We start from the raw sequence: 16620 nt of genomic DNA, 5'->3' as shown, positions 1-16620 counted from the left end.
CATATGTATTGGGATTCGAAGGTGTTAATATTATTTTTTTCACCCCACCCTATAACCACATATAATCCATTCTACGTGAAATTGGTATGTGCAATCACAATTAACACCCCTGGACATTTGTCCTGTTGGGTCATAAATATTTGCATGTACGTTGATGCATCTGCCCTGTTCATACATCTAAACCTGATGGCCTGCTGCCATCAATCAACCCTGCATGTTGTTGGACTGTGTATTGCTGTTCAAATTATGCATGTGTTATGCTCGCTGTTCAATGGTGTGAATATCTGGGTGTTTGGTTAATGGGAATACTAATGCATGCTGTTACAACTAATTGCGAATGGTATTGTATGTTACTAACCCAAACTGTCATGACATAATGCAAAACATAGGACGACAGGGAAGGCGGATTCCAGTGGACCCACCTCTCCCACCTCAGCTGGCGAGTGCACCTGGCACTAGTGCCCAGTCGGGACCCGCCTCCGGTGGCCCTGTGCCACCTGCAGGTGGAAGCGCTGCAGGGGATGGGGCCCGTACCCCCTCTGCAAGTGTGGCCGGAGGAGAACCACCACTCACCCTCCGTAGCGTCCGGACTGTGGTGCATAGGGAGATCCGGGACTCTTTTCTTGGGCCCCTACGCCAGCTTGAGGCAACAGGTGGCACAACTTACAGGCATGCCTATTGCCCGGCCTACACAGCCCCCAGCACAGCCCCATCCTGGGCAGTGAAGGAACAGTGGCAACTGCCCATGGGTGGGGATATCAGTTCCACTGTTGCCATCTGTGGGCTCATGTGCTCTGGCTATCCAAACATCCGTCCCTGTCAATTGTGTAACCCCCCCACATGTGTCATACACCGCCCCTGTATGCGTCTTGTTTGTCTTTTCTGTTGACCTACCCAACCTACCTCCCCAGCTATACCAACTTCCTTCACCTGACATACCACTCTCACCTGAAAAAAAAAAAAGGGCACTCTGTACCCACAACAAAAATTATGCCCCATACATAGCTGCCCATTCCGCACACATGTCTACTGGACATGGAAACTATCAATTACAATTGGCTGTACAACAAGTATTATTGTTGTCCTGACACCTCTCAGGGGTGGAAGGTTTCAAATGTCACACCAAATTACATACATATGCACAGCTATTGCTGATGAAGAAATGGGCAGCTATGGGCCTTACCTACATCCCTCCTGCAAAACCCAAGCTTGTTTCCCTACTGTCTTACCCTCTTTGTGACCCCTTTTTCACCACTTTCCTGTCTCCTCATTTTCATTTCTTTCAAAGAAAATAGCGCGGGTGTGCGCCAGAGTAAGCACTGTTAAGCGGTTGTAAGCGGGTGTGCGCGGAGCTGAATGCCAGTTCGCATGCGGGAGCTCTACGCAAACCAGCGCTAACCCGGTTACAACTGCTTAAAAGTGCCTTAGTCACTTTGATTGACAGGTCCTGTAGTCAGTTCAAAAGCAAAATAAAATCCCACTGTCAGTCCCGAACCCAGGACCTTAGAAACAGTAGCCTGCATGACCTACCACTAAGCCATGACTCTTATACAAGAACATTGTGCTAAAATAAATATATCATGTAATAGTAGGAATGAATGTAAAGGGAATATAGGATGTGTAGTACACAAAGCATGTCATTCATACTTACTGTCAAAACTAGTGGATTTCCATAATAGTAGTGTGTGAACAGAAACAGCCATGCTAGTTGGTAGCTAGTAGGTAATAATGTCAGTTAATGTACATATATAAATGTATGTATATTTACATATATATATATATATATATATATATATATATATATATATATATATATATATATAGTTGTAGGTGTCAGTGTGCATACACACTTACTACAAGGAACAGGAGAGAGGAATGGAGAAATGTGAATCTGCAACACAGCCTGAATCATGAGAGAGATACTAACCTTTACTCTCACAGAACAGTGTCCACAGCATACCAGCATGGTCCCCGCCCTTACAATCTGAAAGGGCAATGCCTATCTCACATACCCTTTTATAGCACTGTCCTGAAATCACAGTGAGAACTGCAATCAGTACACAACTGGCTGCATGCAATTAGCAAATGCTGGCTTACAATTGGTGCAGAGGCCATCACATGGACTTATGCAGATACCTACAAAAGCATCCTGTACTCACACTCCACACATGCAATACGTTCATTGCACTGTCTGGAGGCAGGCAGAGAGAGAGAGAGAGAGAGACAGAGAGACAGAGAGACAGAGAGAGAGAGAGAGAGAGAGAGAGAGAATAAAATAACAACACAAACAACAACACACAGTACACAAACTGAGTTGAAGTTGTCAGCAGTGACAGTACCAAGCCATGCCAGCAGCAGCAGGAAGCTGTAGTAGCGGTAACGCAACCAGCTGCGACAAACACAGGTTATGTAAAGTAACAGGTTAATAGTCTGCATACTGTGAACCCTCCATATGTGTCATAGGTCTGTATCTATAGGTATGTCCATGTGATATGTTGTGTGCACGTAGTTCTACCCAAAGGGGATGACTATACATTACATGTCATTCAGTGTTAGGCCGTGATCCTGGCAGAAGTTTTCCGTTGCAGTGAGGCCTGTCTGTAGGATGTGTGTGTCAGCTGGTGTAACGACTATGGCGCTTAGTTAGCAGTCATCTGGGAACTTTGTCATCCACAAACGGCACATGTTTGCTTTTACATCTGAGAAATAAATGCCAAACAAGAGGGGTCCTAGGACAGAGGCCTGTGGGATACCACATGTGACTGGCATTGAGTCTGACATGGCTCCTACAATATCGATATTATGGATTCTGTATGTCAACCAGTGTGCAACCCATCATGTGACATATGTAGTAACATGTAAGCTAATGAGCTTGTCTATGATGCCTGAGTGGAGTACTGTGTTGAAGGCCTTAGGCAAGTTCAGGTAGGCTGTATGGATTGCACTGCCCTCATCAATGGCTGTAGTGACTGTTTTGAAAGATCAACCAGGTTCAAAAGGCAGGATCAGCCCATCACAAAGGCAAACTGGCCGGGAACAATTGTCTGCAGGTACCCAATATCGCTGTATATGCGTCCCATACTGAATCATTCCATAGCTTTGCAGACCAGGCTGGTTAAGCTTATGGTGCGGTAGTTCCCAGGGTCAGTAGAAGTGCCTCTTTAGTGGAGTGGGACCACTGTTGCTGTATGCCAGTGTTTAGGTACATATCCTGTAGTATGGCCAAGGTTAAATATCAGTCTTATATGCGGTTGTATGTCCTCTTGGAGTTCACGTAGCACACATCCAGGGATACCATCAGGTCACATTGATGCTGTGTGTTCTGCTTTGCTGAGGGCGGACCTCACCTGGACATGTGAGATGATAGGGAGGTTACATTCAGCTGTGATAAGTATTTCTAAGTGTGGGGGAGAAGGAGGGGGGATACGTGCACCGAACCTGTCTGCAAGAATGTTGCCAATATCTGTGTGTTCGGTGAATGTTAAGTAGGTGTGTATTAACTCAGAGCATATCTGAGGCATTTGGTCCATGTGTGTAACATAACTGAAGAAGGCCTTGTGGTTATCTATAGTGTTCGTGGCCATTTCCCTCCCAGAGTAGGCCGTGGATGTTGTTATGAGAGACCGTAGCTTATTACCAGTGCTGACCACAGATGCCTTCCCTTAATGTGAATCTGCTCTGTCCTGCAGTAGCCTCCTTCTATCATTATACAGTCTGCCTTTGGCTGGGGTCCACCGGACAGGATGCCTAACCTTTGTGCATAGGGTCAAGTTTAGAAATGTGTGTGCATGTTCCATGCAATCTTTGGGATGTCCGTGGGAAGCATTCGCAAAGGGGTCAGCAGTGTGGGTTGTGGCTTCCACTGGCCCAGTGGGCTGCATGGATACCATCTCAGTCCTAACAAGTGAATAACTGTCTAATCACATACATATCAAAGTAGTCTACTGTGCTGATGGTGGTGGTGGTGGGATATGTATATCCAGGTCAAGTAACTTGTGTCCAGATCACACTAGTGGATGGCATTCCACATACAGTACCTTGGTATGAACCCCCAGAGTGAGGTTGTGCATTGGACCCATCGCAGTGTGCTGACCAATGGGGCATGCTACTATGTTGCATGGAATGTGGCGGGTATTGTTGCACAGGTGTTGGCTGAGCACTGATATCTGGCCATGTACTTGTGTATCCACCAAGAGACACACACATGCTACATATGAGAGTAGTAGTGTAGTATATCACTACAGTTGAGTATCATGTATAGTATGTGTGCCATATATTGCTGACATAGTCTGCTCATATCCTGTTTGTGTTCTCTTCCAGGGACATGGCGCGTCAGCATAATCCCGCCTACTCTGCAGCAGAAGATGAGGAGATACACCAGAGCCTGGTGCGGGATTATGACATACTGTTTTCCCACACCAGCCCGAATCAGCAGGAGAGGGCTGCACTGTGGCAAGACCTTGTCCATAGGATAAATGACATTGGCACGCATAATAGGACATATGAGCAGGTACAACATCACTGCAGTGATTTAATCAGAAATGTCTGTCAGCGTGCGTCGGATATCCACAGGCAACAGGTTGCAACAGGAGGTGGGGTGGCCACACATCCCCCCCTCACCAGACTGGAGGGGCTACTCCTAAGTGTTGTGGCTCCAGCCCCGGAACAGCAACAGCAATACACCTGCATCATGATGGAGACTGGATCCACACAGCAGCACGACATGGAGCGTGCAGGTAATATGCCATATGTACACTTGACTGTTCTGTACACTGTTAGTTTATGCATGTGTAAGGTGTGTCCGTGGTATGTAGCTGTCAACATAGTATGTAATTGTGCAGGTGTGATATTGGCAATATCAGCAGCTGACGTGTGAAAGGCAACTGGTGTACTACTGCACTGTATCATATGCAGTATCAATGGCACAGTTGTGCCCACTGACATTAATCTCCTCATTTCTGCAGGTCCCTCCGGTGTTACAGCAAGGCAGCCCATCCATGCTGGTGAGTGTGTTTTAACAATACCTATAATAGTCCTGATAGTACTAGTAATACTAGTGTAACTCAGTAGTGCTCTGTGTGTATACTGCGGGGTGTGCATGTGTGCATGTGTGCCTGTGTCCACGTGTGCAAGTGTGCATGTGTGCCTGTGTCCACATGTGCATGTGTCCACGTGTGCATGTGTGCATGTGTACACGTGTCCATGTGTGCACGTGTCCACATGTGCATGTGTGCATGTGTGCATGTGTGCCTGTGTCCACGTGTTCATGTGTGCATGTGTGCATGTGTGCACGTGTGCATGTGTGCATGTGTGCATGTGTGCATGTGTCCACGTGTGCATGTGTGCATGTGTGCATAAGTGCATCACTGGTAACATTGTGTAGACACTGTAAACTATGTTTCCTGTCTTCCTTCCACAGGTTCTGGTGCTGCTCTGGTGTCCTGCAGCAGGGAACCTGAATCTGGTGCCACAGGTACTGATAATGATGATATCTGTGTAATGGCATAGGAAGGTGTGTCAGGGTCCGTCATTGGTCAGCCAATTGACAGTACACAGCTGTCAACCCCATCATTGCGCACAGTCATCCTGCCAGTACATCCTATGTCACCATTGTCCCTAGGTGATGGACAGGATACAGTGGGCATTGACCAGGGTAATGTGGTATCTGTGGCACATGCTTCCCCACACAGCAGCCATGGGCAGGGTCCTGCGATGGTACCACACAGACAGTTGCACATGGGTTCTCATGGGAGCATCCATGGGTGTACTGCCTCTGGCAGACGTGCCCAAAGAGGTCTGTCAACCTCATCTCTGTTTTGGGCTGTCATGCAGGCACAGTCGCATATGGAAAGGTACACCAGACAGGGTGTGAGGGAGCTGAGAGCATGTCACACAGCCATGACTGACAGTATGCGTGACATCGCGGATGCTATCCGTAATTTCACCAATGTCATAGACAGACGTTGAGGGGACATATTACAGCAGTTCCACAACCACATGTCCATGAGCCAGGGCAATGGTGGGCAGTTGCGGCGTCGACGTGGCCGTATGCCAGCAACAGCAGCAGCTGGCAGTCGGCGCAGACGACAACAGGCCCGCGGATAACCCCATAGTGCCAGCAGCAGCCCCAGCAATGCTGGGTCTGTGCTGTCATCGGAATGCCCCAGTAGACCACGTGCACGTGGCTCTGGACAGTCCCAACAGGGACCTGTGTCCAGTCAACACACTCCCGCTTCTGATGACAGTACCCCGTCTGGCTTAGTACTGGATACGGTTCGTAGCACCCCTGCCAGGCACAGGTACCGTGTCCGTGCCCACAGACACTGATCTGTATGACCTGCCAGGTGCAGTCTGTGGCTGTCCACAAACTCCTGTATATGGCAGCCATGAGGTGGAACTGTGTGCGTGTATACACACATGCGAAATGTTAACACCTAGGGCTACCACATACACGCACACACTGTACCAACAGTGCCCCACCCTGTATTGCTGTCCCTCACCAACACACATACACACACATGTCAATTGGTGGTATCAGTGGCAGACTCAGGCATACCAAATTCACACCCTGTGCATATGATGAAATTGTGCCAGCTCCTGCAATCTCCAACATCAGTGCAGGAACAGGTAAACACGTTGCTGATGCACAGGGTGACTACATAGAAGTTTATTAGTAGTATCATGTTGGTAACAGTACAGTGTGCTGATATGACTGTGTGTATATCCCAGCATGCCTGATGCAGTAACCGTATGACTGTCCTGAATTATCTACACCCATAGTACGTACCAAAGTGTAACAGCTGCACATTATTGCATACCGGTGGTAAGGATGTCAACAGATAGCCACATACATGGGTAGCACAGGGTGGAAGCTAATGCAAGTAGTGATACGCAATGATGGACATGTACAGTAATGGTGGCAAGTTGCCCACAACAACTATGCAATGTGGATGTTTGCATGTTGATATGTGTGCAGTACCAATGTAATCCAAATCACAATTAACTATGACATAATATCAGTTCTACCATGGACATCTGAGCTGTGCATTCCTGGGTACATGTTGATAGTGCCTACATATTTGCACTGTTACCTACTGTTAGTGTTACCCCTTCTTTGTTGTACAATGGACTACTTCCAGCCCTGCTTACTGTAGCTTTGTTTGCATGCATGTTCGCTTGGGGTTCCCTGGAACACTGCTTCCACCTGCAATGCAGAGTTACAGTGCTTCTGTGGACTCCTAGTGACATCTGCATAGCGTACTACGTATGTCAAGTTTACACATGACAGAACGTCACTGTCTGTCCTGTTCGCATGTACGTTGCCTGTGACACATTGCACATGCCTTACCTGGCATTTACCCACATGTGCAGTCATATATGCCAGTGCTATGAAATCAGTAGCAGTACACCCACACATACACACCTTCAGTATGTTGTTCCCCATTGGCCCTATGTGTTGGTAATCACTATGGCAATCACACTACTATGGTAGCATGTGCAAAGGTAACCTGTGAATCACCTCTATAGTCCAGTTGTGGTTTATGTGAGTCATGTGGCAATGTCACAGCTGCCACATGTATGCAGTCAACACTCACTCCTGGCCAGGAACGTACAACACATGTATGGGATGCCAACACATAGCCAATCTGGGGACTGAGCACTCTGAACCCAGTAATGCCATACCCTGTCAGGTGGCATGACATACTACAGTGACTACAATACCAGTCTGACATAGACCCGCACTGACAGCAATCTGAACACACTGGGGCATACTTGGAGACACAGAATAGCATCCTGCCTGAGCATCACACACCTCCACAGCTGGCACACAGGCATACGTTACGTCGGAACAGAGCACATGCCACACATGGCACACACATCCCATGTGCCACACACACACAGCCTGTAGGGCTACACAACACACCTGCTACAGATGTGTCAGGTACCTCTCTTGGCCGCTGCAGTGGGGTCCCGCTCAACAGGCTGTACATGGTGAAGGTCACAGTGATATGCCTGTGGGGCACTATGGTCCACCACAAAACACATGCATACAGGTCAGTCAGAGGCATGGACACATATGACTCAGTCATTGACCATGCCACTATGGATGACCTGAGACATACCTCACTGGACTACATGATAGGGAACATAGAAGGGATCTCTCAGCATGTGGCATGGGCCAGTATGAGCCTGATCTTGGTTGCTATCATACCCTCACCAGGTATGCTACCACTATATGTAGGAAGGGTGTTCTATGTCTACATTCTGCTCAATCTCCAATGTCATTCATAGGGTATCCACTGGCTGTCAATGTGTGCTTACATGCTAGGGAAGCCACAATGATTTGCGAGGGGCAGCTTGCACGTGACACCCATGGGCCATTGTATATTGGCGAAGCCCCTTGATACACACATTGTGCCTTTTGCTGCAGGACACAGATTACATAGCCACCTCCGTGGGTATTACACAGGATAGGACACTAACAGTGATGCTACACAACACCAGCAGTTTACACCGCAAGATGCATGCACTGGACACTGTCCTCAGCATGGTGAACTGCAATGTCTGTGCAGTACCAGAGTCCTGATTCACGGCTCACAGGTGCAACCCATCACTGCCAGGTTATACCTCATACCATGCCTGTCATCCCCTACACATGTAACACACATGGATAGGGGGGTGGTATCCCAAGGCACCACAGATACACCTCCAGGTTGTTGGCACAGCACAAAGCATCAGGGCCTATTCATGTGCAGCTAAAAGTGTGTTGGACTGCCTTCTGGTTCATAGCCTGGCACACACAACCCTTCCATACACAGGAAACCCACCTATCCTCCATAACAACACTGGCAATTTGACAGTCTCAAGAAATGTCTTTATATGGCTGGACTGCATCCAGCCAAACATTGTGTGTGAGCATTACTGTAGCTACAACACACTAGCTGAAAGGTTCCCAGCATGTGGTCACTGAATTGCAGTGGAATAACATGTTACCACTCCCACAACAGGTGGGAACATTCAGCACCTGTTCTTTGATTACATGTAGACTATATGGCCCAGACCAGATGTGTATCCCCTGCTGTAGGTATTTTACCATATACAACCCACACTGTATAGACACATACCGCGTGCAGCCCCTGCACAGTAAGACACAGTCATATTGTTATGCATTGTGAATACCATGTATCCACTCGAGGCACGTGTCAGACATGGTAACTACTGCAGGTCACAGGTATTTATGTGTATGTGTCACACACACACATACATCATGTGTGCATTGCCATTGCTGGTTTAGGCAATGGCATGCATTGTTATGCACAAAGACCCACACAAGGTCATATTGTGTAACACAACCACACGTGGCAGTTGTGAGTTTCCAAAACATACCTATCTGTGCTCTGACAATGGTAATAGACCCAGTAGCAGAGCGCACTATTGGAATTACTGGCCAAGTAGCCCTGTTTGGCTGTGCTGATAGTGTGGTGACATCCCCTGTGTTTATTGGGGGAATATGCAGCATCTGGTGCATTGTAGTATTTGCCAAAAGGAACTGTTTTCTCACACTTGCAATTACACACACCCTACTACCCCCACACTTGCCATTTGCAGGATTCATACCCCTACCTAACTATGTCAGGACGCATGAGAGAGACGCATTAGCGAAGCGCACTATTCGGATTACTAGGAGGTTCATCTTCTCCGGCTGTACTTATAGGGTGCTGACATCATCAGTGTTTGGAAAGGGTAATGTGCATCGTGTAGTGTGATCTCCTGATTGCAAAAAAGCACGTGTCTTTCACACAGAATTGCACACACACAAACTCCCCACATCCAAACACACACACTTGCAGGTTTCAAACTCTTACCAAACTATGTTATGACACTCATGACAGATGCATTAGCAGAGCGCGCTATTCGCATTACTGGGAGGGTTCCCTTCTCCTGCTGTACTTATAGGGTGCTGACATCATCAGTGCCTAGATAGGGGAGTGTGCATCCTGTAGAGTGTTTTCACAGTTGACAAAAGGGACATCTCCCTCATACAGACTTGCACACACACTAACCCCCCTCCACACACACTGGGTAGTTACAGGATTCGAACCCCTTCCTAACTATGTTATGACACTCATGACAGACGCATTAGCGGAGCGCGCTATTCGCATTACTGGGAGAGCTCTTTTCTCCTGCTGCAGTTATAGGGTGCTGACATCATCAGTGCTTAGATAGGTGAATGTGCATCCTGTAGAGTGTTTTCACAGTTGCCAAAAGGGACATCTCCCTTACACAGACTTGCACACACACTAACCCCCCTCCACACACACTGAGCAGTTGCAGGATTCAAAACCCTTCCTAACTATGTTATGACACTCGTGACAGATGCATTAGCGGAGCGCACTATTCGCATTACTGGGAGGGTTCCCTTCTCCTGCTGTACTTATAGGGTGCTGACATCATCCGTGCTTAGATAGGGGAATGTGCATCCTGTAGAGTGCTTTCACAGTTGCCAAAAGGGACATCTCCCTCACACAGACTTGCACACATATCAACCCTGCTCACCCACACACTGAGCATTTGCATGGTTCGAACTCCTACCTACCTATATTATGACACTTAAGGGAGACGCATTAGCAGAGCGTGCTAAACGAATTACTGGGCATCTGTTCTGCACCTGCAGTATTTATAGGATGCTGACATCTTTATTTCTACAGAGGTATGTACATCTAGTGCTATCTGTCAGGTGGGAGATAAAATATATATGCATTTGCAGCCACCTACGTCAGGGTCAGATATGCACATCGCACTGGCAGGTTATGTTCTAAACCATGTTTCGTGACCACAGGACCTGTAGCACACAACACAACCAGTCCAGAACACCACTCCCACATCCAGGACACACACTTTGCTTCCCTGGGAACAGTGACAGGATATGCAGGTGTTCACATACACCATTCCAGTTGTTAAAATCAGGTACAGGCATATTGTGTGTGGGAACTACTCAGGCCTCTACCACTTTACCCTACAGCCACTACAATTTGTGGGTCCATGTGCTATGGCAGAACCACTCACCACAGCCACATGGGGAATACATATTGCACCTGTCCATCTGCAACATGGGTACTCACTGTTCCACACCAGAGGTAGACCACCATTGTTGATATCTGACCATACCCACCTTTCCCTGGACATCCATATCCCATCCCCACCCCCAGGCAAGGTTGTCACTGCAAACAAACTGTATTTAGCACAAGCAGACTCTACACTTGTGAAGACTGGGGTGGACGACTTCAAAGGACCCATGCTGGGGGACTATACTGGCCACTCTGCATAATCCTTGACAATTGCATTCTATGAGCATGTGTAAGGTTTGCATTGATCATGCTATCCCACATATACCCATGACTGTTCCACAACAAGACACCTGTCAGGTGTACACCAGCCATATATGAGCCGTTCAACAGACAGAGTGAGCTAATACATTGCAGAGCTGTAGCCCACAGAGGGAGGACATCTATGAACAGTACTGGCATGACACTTCATTCCCAAATAATCATCACAACACAGTGTTGACAGTGGAATTGTCCAGACAATGCAGCTAGGGCTCCCCTCAGTCTGTTATTGATGCGCACTTACTGTTAGAGGTCCTCAGCAACCCTCTTCCAGCACACACCAACAACATGGCTGTGGCTTAGCACATTCAAAAACTGGGATGTCCACAGTGCCCCTGCTTGACAGAGGCACAGCTCACTAGCCTCACATGTTGCCTTATGTGACCTACTTTACAGTGGCATAGTAGCCTACTGTACTGGGGATGCAGATGCCAAGCACACTCTGGCTAAGCTGTCATTCCCTAGGGCAACAAGCCTAATATTGACCTCTACACCCATATGTTCAATTGTCAGATGCACAATATTTGTTGTGCTGTTAGACTGTTTGCAGGTCTTTATTGCCATAGCATTCCTTGTTCCTATGAACAACTTATGTATCTGTGGAAGATGTTTGAATATGAGGGCGATCCACTATATCACTTATGTCTCTGTAGTCATTTACTGTGTGCACTGGGCAGATTGCTGTGTTGTGGTTGGTTCCTGGTATGACACGTACAGATACCAGATATGTGTGGCCAACTGCTAAACGGAGATATGGCCTAAGTGTGTGAGCATGCCCAGTTCAGCCTTTCCATGGCATGTTGTCTGACATATGCCTCATTTATCAAAGTGTGCGAGCATGCCCAGTGTGAGCTTTCCATATGTTGAACTCTGAAGTCCACCACATATTTGGGTGTGTGTGAACTTCAACAATATCTCACATTTATGGTTGTGTGTCGGGTGTCATGTTGTGTACTAACTGGCCAACTGCTTCGTGTCTGCCACAACAGGGATTATACTGTGCCTGCAGGGATTGCATGGGATACTTTGCATACAGTTGTCAACATCCTTTCATAATGACCTAACACTGTAGTACCATATAGTGTACTGGTTTAGTACTTTCACTGTGGTGGACAGTATCCTGGGCTTTAGTCCTATCACTGCTTGACATCTTCATAGTGAGCACAACAGACTGTGTAGGGGCCAGTTGTGCACATATGACCATGTTGCATTATGTTCAGATAGGGACTACCTACACCAGGCTTGTCCAACATTGGTAGTGTATTCCACAACATAGGTGGACATTGGCAAACACTAGCGATGTTCCCTAGGCCATTTCTGATGCTAGTCACAGAGTGTGTTTGTCCTTTGACACACATTGTAACTGGAATTTGCCATGACATATGTCATGGTTAGTATACTGTACCTACGTCTACCTCTGACATAACAGTGATACCCAGGGTTAACCTACCATCTCCCATCCACTCATCGGGATTCCTCTTGAGGGGTGTCGATAGGTGACTCTCTGGCTAACCTGTACTGGGAGTTTACTCAAGAGTGGGGGTGCCTTCTGTGTTATGGATCATTCTGTACAGCTTGTCCTATGTATGTCAGTGCTGGGGTTCAGGTCTCTCATGTGCATAGCACACTGCCATTCAGATTGTACAAGGTGCAGCATGTTCATTGATTCCAGCTTGGACATGGCTTCATACATCAGGCACAGCTTGCCTCTGGGTGGGTAGTATGGCAGTGTGTGGAGCTGCAGTTTGTTTACTCAGGCAACACATGGCATCTGTTCATGCTCTTTGCTACTCCTGGTAGGGTACTGTTGTGGACTTTACAGTTGATGGAGGTGTCTGCTGAGGTATATCCCACAGGGGCTATTGTAGTCAATTGTGACGCTGATGAAGGATGACTGCAGAGCCACAGTGACCTCCCCTTATCTACATCTGACAACCTTCATGATTGGGTGGGTATATGGTATGTTTCTGTGAACACTACAGCCACATGTCTGTGCAATGCAGGATATCTATCACCTTGTATCCCCAGGTCTCTCATTACATGTTATGTACGTAATGGGTTAACATCTGTGTGGTAATTTGTGGGCACTTACTGTATATCCACGGTGGTTGTCTATACACAGTTCTGCAATTAGCTTGCTGACATGGCTATGGCTCCAGTCGTCTGTTTCTAGGTGGCCCTTTTGTGGGTTGCTTGTGTCAGCTGGGGGTCGGATATGGTGGGCTGTTTGTACTCTTCTGCATACATGTTAGTCACAGTCCTTCCATGTTGGCCTGTACCTATGGGACATATATACGGAATGGGGGGGGTCCCAGGACCAAGCTTTGTGGGATGCCACTCATATCTGCTTTGTAGTCTGACATGGATGCAGCATGTCTGACCATGTCAGTTCTGTCCTTGGTCTGGTTTGCAACCCCTCTACTGACATAGGGGTTTATATTTAAGCTGGTGAACATATCCATACTGAACTCGTAGGGTATTGTCTGGAAGCATATGCACGGTCCAGCTATGCTGTGTGGACCACATTGCCCTCATCGGTGACCTTAATGACTGTTTCAAATGGGTCAAACATGTTTAGGGGCATGATCTGCAGTTACAACACTGTGTAGGGTCCGGTGTCAGTAGGTCCACGATAGCTTTATGTCTGCGGTACATACTGATCCTTTCCATAGCTGTGCAGACCAAGCTTGTCAGGATCCTGGGGTGGTAGTTTGCAGTATCCATTCAGGCAACACCTTTGTTGTGAAGGACCACTGTTGTTGTACACTGCTCTTTGGGTACATATCCTGTGGTAAGGCTGACATTGGGCAGTAGTGTGATTTGGCATTCCATTATTCTTGGAGTCCATGTTGGCCTCAGCCCAGGACACCATCACATACCTTTGCTGCTGTGTGCTTTGGTTTGCAGATGATGGCTGTTACCTCAGCATCTGCAAATGTCAGGGGACCAGCAGTCTGCTGGGATAGATATTTTGCATTCTTGGGGGGGTTTGCACTGAACCTTTCAGGTTGTATGTTGGCAATATGTGTGTGTGTTTGGTATGTTGTTTGTAATATCTGTGTGATCTGGAGCATATCCGTGAATTCCCAACATGGTTCCTACCATCAGTTAAGTAAGCCTTGTGATTATCCTTAGTGTCCTGTACAATTTGTATCTTCATAGGTTCATGGGTTCATACTAGGCTATCCACCCTAGGGCATTAGTAAGCCAAGCCAGAGTGTGTGCGTCTTCACGCCTTGCTATGTGACTATTATGGCCATTTATGATTTTCTTTACTGTGCCTCTGTCTGGATGTGACACAGTGAAGACCCCCAGTGTACATGTACGATCATCCATCCACTTGGCAATATTCCTGTTGAGGGGTGTCAGTGAGGGGCTTTGCCTAACATGGATTGGGATCCTGTTTCTGGGTGTGGGGAGCCTCTGGGTTATGTATCTGTCCCTCCAGCACATCCTATTTCATTATGTGTTCAGGCTGACATCTGTCACTCTCACAGCTCCAATGGCTTTGATTTCCTGTGGTGGAGCATGTCCATTACTCCTTTGTTGGACATGACCTTGTACAACAGACATACAATGCCTCTGTGTAGGCAGTCTGTGAATGCATTCAGCTGGGGTGTCTACAGCCAGGCAGCATATGACATATATTTGACACCCTTTGTCCTCTTGGTGGGGTACCTTTGAGGTATTCCTAACCGCTGCAGGTGTCAGGTACGGTACATCCCATATAAGTCATTGTACTAAATTATGGGTCTGATAAGGGAACAGTACAGGGGCACAGTGACCTCTGTTGATGTAGATGTGAATCCTTTCATGATACGGTGTCCAATATAGACAGTCTTCCTAGCCACATTGGCATTGTGAGTGTCACATGACAGGTTACTGTCGACTTGTGTCCCTAGGTCCCTGATTACTCCTTGCATACATAATGGTTTACCACCTATGTGGTAATTTGTGAGTACCTTGTCTGGTATTTAGTGGGACATTCATACTGTCCAGTGTCTTCAGGATGTCTGGGTGGGGTTCTTGTGTGTGAGAGTATGGTCTGTCGCATGCTACAGACTGTACAGCAGTTTTGACTACACTTAGGTGCACATGGGTGGTCTCCGCTGCTTCGTGCATTGTCAGTTATCTGGCCATATGGGTGTCTGTGCTGCATATGGATACTCCCCCTCCTTTGATGTTTTGTTCCAGGTGTTGGGGCCATAACGCATGATATGTGGTATAACCTGGTAGTGCTGGTGTGCTATCAGTAGGCTTGCAGCAGGCTTCTGTCACTGCACAGACATCGATGTTCTTCATACTGGGAAGTGCCTCAGGGGCATGCATATTGCAGTTTACACATCTGGCATTGGTCAGCATTACCCTTATGTTTCTTACCACTTATGTTTTCTAGGGTGGTGGGTTAGTCTTTTTGGCCTTGCCTACGTACGGCTCTATGGAGGTGGCAAAGGCCTTATCCAGTATCCAGACGCCCAGGGGGAACAGGTGCAAGCCATCCCTGGAACAGCAGCATGGCTTGTCATGCATGACATCTCAAGCAGACAGACATTAGACCCTCTTGGACTGACAGCTTTTACTGTGCCACCTGTTAAAGCTGATCATTCTGTGTGTGTACTGTGGCATCATTTTGGTGAGGGTTGGATGCTGCAAATGGCCAGTGTCATACCGGCCTGGAGTACATACTCAGAGAGCTCATCCATGTCTCTTTTCATGTAGTCCAGGGAGGTACATCTCAGGTTATTCACACCAGCATGGACAATGAGTGCATCATATTTCTGCTTGCTTTGGGGTGACCTGCGTACTTGTGTTATGTGGCATATTGTGGCAGCCTACAGGCAGCTTACTGTACCCTTTCCCTTGTTCAGCCTGGTGAGTGGGACAGCAGTGTGTCTGCCTATACAGACACCTATTACAACTATATTAGGCATGTTGTTTCTCCTTCTGGCCTGTAACTGTTTGGCACACCAGCTTTGTGTACTATGTGTTGCATGTGCTATGTTTAGAGGTTGTGGTTGCTTGGGATCTGCTTTGGAGGCCTCTGTTGGTGTGGTGTGTTTGTAATTAGGGCCTCCGGGAATGTTTTTCTGTGTTTATGTGTTTGGTTTACAGTTGTGATAGGTCTATGTGGGACTGGGTTTGTGGTGTATGTGGTTACCTTCTCATCCTGACTAGTTTTGACAGTACTGAGTTGGGGGAGCTCAGCCTCCGGTTTGGATAAATGGTTGCATCT

Source organism: Protopterus annectens, chromosome 8.part0 (assembly GCF_019279795.1).
Source record: "Protopterus annectens isolate FY-2018-M chromosome 8.part0, PAN1.0, whole genome shotgun sequence".
In the NCBI taxonomy this organism is placed as follows: domain Eukaryota; kingdom Metazoa; phylum Chordata; order Ceratodontiformes; family Protopteridae; genus Protopterus; species Protopterus annectens.
Note: the sequence above shows the minus strand (reverse complement) of the source record.